The following is an 8025-nucleotide window of genomic DNA, read 5'->3' on the forward strand; positions in this document are numbered from 1 at the left end:
CCTAAGAGATCTAAGATATGGGAGAGTCGAAACGTATGGCTCTAATATAGGTAAAATCCATTAACTAACTCTTTTAAGCTTCTATTCTAGATTCTTAATACATAATGTGATAAGATTACAATTGATGTTTTGTAGGATCGAAGAAAAGAAAGGAAGCTTAAGGGAAGAAGTGAGCAGAATCTAATCGTGAAGGAATGGATCTCGATCGCATTTCTCGAAGATTAGATTCTTGAGCTACTACTTAGAGTTAGAATTAGATTGCTAAGAAAGATGTATTAGCATAGTTTTTCGATGAATTGCATTGTAAGGACAAATTTTTCCGCAATAAAATAAATTTTGATTTTATATTATTTATTTATCCTTGCAATGGCATATATGAAAAATTGATGTTCGAATATTAGCAATAATGGATTTGGTTCTTATTATGTTATTTATGGAAATGTAGAAGAATTTACCAAATAGGGAGAGTTTCTCATCGCCCAAGTTTCAATTGGACAGAAATTTGGAATCACGCAACTTGGTTGCACGATGAATGAGAAATTTCATATTTGGAAATTAGACTAATTCATTGAAAAAGTGTCAAGTGAAGGACTAAGAGATCAAGTACACAAAGTTGCGTGTTGATCAAGTCCACCATAAGAGCAACAAGATATTCGTCATGGTTTACTAAAAGTTTAGTAAATGTGATCATACTTACAAGACTAAGTGTAATTCTAAATTGATTAAAGGGTTTAGATCAATAGCAGAACGAATAAGAAGAATCAAGTAGGCAGAAAGATAAAAGTTTCTCCATTCTAAGAAGAAGGGAGAGTAGCTTTTATGCTTTATGATAGGTCTTAATGATTAAGAACCATATCTAAATTGATCCTCTAAGTGAGTCTTAGTACAATTGTATGTTTAAGAAGAGGAATCAAGGATTGAAGAAATGGTTAAATCAAGAAGTCAATCATACTTCGTTCCAATAACAAGTCTTAAAGTTAAGATTGTGACATTGAGTGAAAAGTATTAAGAAGGTTTGTAACATTCATCAAATGTGGAAAGTTGTGATATCTTGGATAAGACAAAGACCAACTAGGACCAATTTATGAAGAGTTTCGATAAAAGCTACACTAACTCTTGAATATTTGTTTGTCAAGAAATGGTTGTTGACAAAAGAATCTTATATGTCAAGGAGTCAGTGAGAGTCTTAATGGTCTTGAAAGGTTTCAAGAACAAATCAAATAAACCTTATCGATCATCACTAGCACACGAGTTGAGGTTTACAACCTATCGTGTTGACATTATTTTGTTTCTGTGCCAATCCAATCGAGTTAATTATGCATGTGAGTTCTACGAGTTCTCATTTTGAACGCATAAAAGGCAAAGCACCTTAATCAATGAAAGGTACATTGATAGGAAAGGGTGAGCTGCTTAACTACTTGGAAGACATGGTGGGCAGCTGTGCTACCATAAGGCAAGAAATCAAGATTAAGAAAGTTCGGTCCATATGAGTTTGAATTTGTCGTAAACTTTAGTTTTAACAAATTCACATGGATAGGAACACATACACCGTTTAAATCTAAGTGTCATAAGATTTCCTCCTTCATGAAAATGATTGTGAGAAAATGCTTTCACTAAGAAAGATTTTAAGAAGATAGTGATTGTAAAATTGCATTCTCGAATTCGATTATGGTTACGGTATCCCTTTCCATAATTTGAATTGTGAGGTTTGGCAATTGCTTACACACACATATGAACTATCTAAGGCAATGGTGTATAAGTTCAAGAAGCCTTGATAAAAGATTATCAAAGCACTGAGTAATAGAAACATGAACTTAAGAAATCCAATAAGCATTGTTTTTCTGAAAGTTAAGATGTTTATGAATACATGTCGAAGCTAGTGGGAGCATAAGTGTTATGTTTTATAATAATCATCATGATAGTGGGAGCATAAATGTTATGATTATTAAGGCACGTATTGCAAGTTGGCAATATTAATTATAGAAAACAAGAGTTATACCTTGCAAAGTCGTAAGGGTTGTAAAGTTGTTTTGCTATAATTAAGGGAGAGAATATTATGCTTCATTTCAAATCTAAAGGTTTAGGTTGAGAAATGTTAATAAATTTAGTCAATGGTACATAGTGTGTTCTTAAAATTTCGATTATGATTACGGCATTCCTCTTCACAATTCGAATTTTGAGAACATAGCAAATAAAACATTATGCGTCGTGTCCCATACGCTTCGGTTATAGGATCGATTGCAAATGCTTTAATGTTTGACCATTCTAAATTTTTTTTCCAAAATTCTAGCGCATTTAGAGGGAAAAATGACTAGAATCGGTTTTGACTAAAATAATTAAACAACTATCAAAGGACAATCCAAAGTTCGACGAGGATTGGTCGCTTGTGAGTAGTTGGAAGTATAGTATCGGAAAATATGGAAATGTTTTCGTATTGGATGGACCATATCGACATTATTATGAATAGACAAGATTCTATTAAGAATAAGTTGTCATATGGAAAATATGGAAATGTATGCATATTGGGAATTGAATATTGAAATAACTATGTCTAGATTAGAAACCTTTATGCAAAAGGATGTTCAAATGAATGTACTTTAAGTGAGAGACATCATATCTAAGGAATTGTCTTGTAACAATCTTCGATAGAAGACTTTGTAATATCAATGACAATAGTCTTTGTGACTTTGGTGCAGTGACATTACGAAAGGATAAGTTGCATAGAATGTTAGATCTAGCATATTCTATAAGTAGCAAGAATTTGATATTCTTTCACTTATGAAAAGGATTTGGAGTTGTGAAATGAGAATGATTGGAAATATGTTCAATATAATCTATTTCACAAAGTAAGAACCATAGGTAAACATTGTGTGCATGCTAGGAGCATGGGACAAGTGTTGTAATTCAAGTAAGAAGTTGATTACCCGAAACGACAAATAATGAGTAATAAAAGGTGTTGTATTTATGCTCAAAGGGTTGAGGCCATATGGGATTAGTATTATTCTTGTGTTTCACATTTGCATGTTTTGACTTCCAAAATAATTGAATTTATTAAGAATAATCGAATTATTCAAATGGGCCACAGTCGTTCATATGTTGGAAGTAGATATGAATGAAGATTGTCATGAATTGGTGTGTGGATTGTCTATAAGGTATTAGACATAAGCAAATGTTTGCTTCAACGTTCATGAGTGTTTATGAATGAGAATTTAAGCATTGGATTAAACCCACGCTCACTTGGATCACTCCATGAATTGTATCACGAGTGATTGGTGAGACGATAACATCTTATATTCTTGAAACTGAGATGTGTGAGTTGTATCTTGCAAATCGGTTACACATTGATAATATGTAAACGCACTAGTAACTTGGTGTTATAAAACATATTGTTGTGTGTGATTTGGTTAGTAAGTGCAAGCAAGCATTGTATCAAAGTTTATCCGTTCCTTTTATCCAAAGTAGGATAAAAGCGATATCTTTGGGCCCCTCGATGATTTTGTGATGACAAACGTAAATGCTCGGTCGGGCTAGGGCTAATTTGATTTGTTCAATTAGTCAGTCGTCATAAATCGGGAATCGAGATATAGTACAAAGAGAATGATTTGAAATCATATCTCATATGATATCTAGAATGGAGGAATATATGATCCCTTATCTAAGGACTCACGTATCTTATAGGATCAGAGTTGACAACGGCTTTGGAAAGCTATGATTGCAGATCAGGATCTGAAGTCATACGCAGAATAGTTATTAGACTTATCCAAATGGGAGACTGTTGGATTAGTGTCTAAGTCCATAACTATTTTGGTATGTACTTGACCCAATGGTGCATGGTCCTTTTGGGTTGCCTTCACCAAAGCAACTTGATAGGATGAATTATAGAGAGAAAGGATTAAATTTGATTTATTAATATATTATGGGAATAATATATTAAAGGAGAAATCATATTGTTTAATTAATATTAGTCAATAATTAATTGGTAATTAGTTTTGTGACTAAAAGAGATTAATTAAACTTAAGGGACTAGAATTGTAATTATAAGATAATTGCAATTTGGGCCATGGATTGTCTTAAATCAAGAAGTAGACGAATTCTTATGGGAAGCCCATAAGGAAATCGTCCAAGGGCTTGATTAAAGGAGTCTATGGGTTGCTTAGGGCTTAAGCAACCAAATTAGGGTTTCCTTGTTAGATAACCCTAATAGCCTCACTATAAATATAACCCTTAAGGCTCAAAAACGTGGGGAACTTCTTTTCTAGGGTTAGAACATGTTTTAGGCAGCGTCTAACCTCTCTCCTCTTCATCCTCTTGCTTATGGTGTTTGTGAGCCATTAGAGGAGTGACACTTGTGACTCTAAGCCTTCCAAAGTCAATTCAGGGAGGAATTGAGATTGTTATTGCTACATAACAATCAAGGTACTATCTTAAACCTAATTATATGTTAATATTGATTTCCATATGCTAGAATTAGGGTTTATAGTCTTGGATTCAAAGCATGTACAATAGAGAAACCTAGATCCAAGCATTAGGGTTTGTATGAGCACATAGGATGTCTTATGACCAAAACCCATCACCTTCCCCTTTGAACTGGAAGTACCTGAAACACAAACTAAAACTATAAGCACAAAGCTTAGTAAGTTCCCCTAAAATCCACATACTAAACAAACATACTGCTAAACATATCTAGGTGCTTGCCTACCCCTTCGGTCTATTTCAACTGAATACTATCAAGCATATCTGGGTGTTTGCAATCTCCTTCATTCTATTTCAACTGGATACTGCAAGCATATCTGGTTGTTTGCAATCCCCTTCAGTCTATTTCAACCGGATACCGGGTCTATTTCACCGCTACCACTACCACATCATATCATAACCAAATGACCACATAACCACCAAACAAATACATGTATACCAGACAATTATCACAAAGACAATCATCTTACTACAAGCATAAACTAGTGGGGCGGCATTTTTTCCTTCGACCCACAGATACAATGAATGAAACTCACCTCAGACTGAAGATGTCAATCACACTCGGGTTGCTGACTCATGGAATCCTCTCACTAGATCACAAGTATAAAGCTCCAATTAGGAATTAGGTTAATAGTCTAACCCGAGAGTTCAACCCTAACCTTGACTTAAGGGCAAAGGGTTTCCTAACCCTTGCCCTAATGGGTTAACCTTACCAAGGCCTATTTTCATACTAGCCCAAAAGACATTCCAAGTCCAACTAAAAGACCCTAAGGCCCAATATGGGCCCAAGAGCTTCTAAGATGGCCTAAAGCCTATAAGTGCCTTGTTACAACATAAATGCCCGAGTACGTCCTGCGTATGCATGGGGTACCCCTAACATATGTCGGATTCACCCCGATGGCGAGCATGCAACGAGTACGCCGTGTGTACCTAATGTATGCCTAGCGTACTCACACACCCATCATCAACTTTTAATTAAATTAAAGTAGATTAAATCATTAACTTCATACCTGGCAACTCGGGTGTTAAATAATTATTGACTTAAATAATGAGTTTTTGATAAGTTAGTGGATTTTAACTTATCTAAAATAGATTATGTCTTATTTAAACCAATTTATCATTATAATAACCTTATTGCTTATGTATGTATATCCGACCCTTATTGGTCATTTTACATATATAAATAGCAATTGTGAAACACTAAAAAATAACTTATCAATTTATTATGTTTCAATACCAGATAAATTAATTAAACACTTGTTTTAAAACTCCATTTTTATAACCAAAAAACTAATAAACACTTTTATAAATAAACATAAGTTGTTTTGAATAAGAAATCCCAAACATCTCAAAATATCTTTTACATTGGACACATATGGAAAAAGGAGCGGAGTTAGGACAAAGGACCGATAGATTTGAAACTACATCCACATCAATATCAAAAATTCCAAAAAGAAAATAGGATTAAAAGTTTTTAACACTAGAAGGTTATAAACCATAGAGACCAAAACTGTAATTTACAATTCAAACTTTTATAAAAGAATCTGTCAAGTGGAGATGGAAAAATATGATCCATTTTTCTTTATGCAGAAGGACAAGTGATTGATCTTTGTGTCTGTCAACCACAGTCTATAATCAATATTAAACTCAAGTACGAAAATATTAGAAAACTTCCTCTTGATTTAATCAAGGAGGCATGCCCTCAGGCTTAGAAAACATTATTAAAATACGAATAAGATTCTCCTTTCACTTTTTGCTACATTTCCCTTGTTCTTCCAATTAATACAGAAGAAAAAAGAGATAGACAACATCATCCGCTAAGAAAGTAGATCATACAGATGCAATATCGATCTGGAAGACTAGTTTTAAAACATTACAACGGAAAGAGAAATGACGAACAAAACAAATTACAAATCTTAAGTTACCCATGGAATTAATTAATAGACCCTGCTATGAGAACAGCTCGTGTTAAAGACCAGGAGAGACGACGAGAGTCCCAGCTTTGATGAAGTTAGATCGAACTCTAGAATATAATTCTCTAACTGATGCCCACCTAAGACAATAGATGTTGTTGACTCAAATCCTCCATTAATAAATGCAAGACATATTACATTCTTCTTGGCTTCCACCATTGAGTTTGCACCATAAAGTCTCATCCTTACATTACTGCCTTCCAAAACAAGGTCGATATTTGGAACTGCTGGTCCAGTTATGGTGTTGGGAACAGTCTTTGAGTCAAAGCACGCCTCAAAAGGTGCTACAGATTTTACCCTTTTTATTTTTTTCAGTGATGCTTCCTTGACGAAATCTTCAAGAAGACGTTTGTAAATGGACATCTCCAAACTTGTATAAGGTTGCATGGTAGTAATCTTTGTTCCCCCAACTCCATTTTTATCAATAGATAGCAGAGATGAGTTTAAAGCTAAACGTTTACCACTTATTTCAATGTGTTTGACATTGATGAAATACTCAAGAGAAGGCTCTCCTTCTGCAAAAAAGGGGTTAGTGCCAATCGGATTGACAACTAGTGGGGTAGTTACTAGTGACAGAGATTGATCTTCGATACTAGGAAGCATGTAATATGGACCTCCACCAATGAATATATCCCCTAATCCACTATCAGATGATGAAGGTAAACAAAGAGCAAATTTTTTAGCTAACTTTAAGGAAGATGAAATTTGTGATGGGAATGAGATATCGTCATTTGCAAAGCCAGCCAACCCTTTAGCATGGTCACCAGGTAAGCTCTCTATGGTGAGGGCACAAGAGAATTGGAAATTTTTTATGTAGTAACTAAACCAAACATACGCACCATCGGTCGAATATACCCTCATGGTATCTTCACCAAGCACCTGATCCGTGTAGTATACTAGATAAGGGACGTAAGTGAGCACAGCACATGTGTCCTTTTTGGGGCACCCTGGTCTAGGAGTCTTGTTGCACTCTATACAGGATGACCCCTTGGCCTTCTTACATTTGTTTGAACCACATGATGGTCGTTTAAATGAAGACGACACATAGGATGCACAATCAAACCAAACCGATCTCGATCCAAGATCAATCAATGCGTCGATTATGTTAGGTTCCTCAGCGTTTCCAGACTCAAATGTCGTGTAGTACTGGAGACTTGTTTGATTTTTTCTAATTGGAAGGTGAATGGCTTTTGGTTTTGGCAGTTTGGGAGGACCTGAAGCAGCGTAAGAGAGGCTTACAAGACAAAAGACGAAGAGAGTGGTAAATGTTTGAGAAGATGCCATTGTGCTTGTACTAATTGCGAAGTCATTGTGGCCGGGAATGGCGTTCTTTTATAGTACTCTTGAATCTAAATGCCCATGACGACATTTGTAATTTGTAAACCAGCTGGAACATCTAGTTGATGCATACTAGAATAGGTAAAAGGATGATTTTAAATAAAACCACATGGTTCTTAAATTAACATTCTTTCCTGATTCTATCACATGCATTTATATTTGTTAATATATTATTGATTACAAGTAACAATTATATAATTATATTAATCTTCAGTTCCCTATTGAACAGTGAAGTTTTGCT

The 8025-nt window shown here is 34.8% G+C and overlaps 1 pseudogene; it reads right to left on the reverse strand.

The window, feature by feature from the left end:
- Nucleotides 1-6191: 6191 nt before the first annotated feature.
- On the reverse strand, nt 6192-7811 carry LOC145102926 (putative aspartic proteinase GIP2 pseudogene; annotated as a pseudogene).
- Nucleotides 7812-8025: the final 214 nt, after the last annotated feature.

This window comes from Lactuca serriola, chromosome 4, assembly GCF_051521515.1.
Source record: "Lactuca serriola cultivar US96UC23 chromosome 4, Lser_US96UC23_V15, whole genome shotgun sequence".
In the NCBI taxonomy this organism is placed as follows: Eukaryota; Viridiplantae; Streptophyta; class Magnoliopsida; order Asterales; family Asteraceae; genus Lactuca; species Lactuca serriola.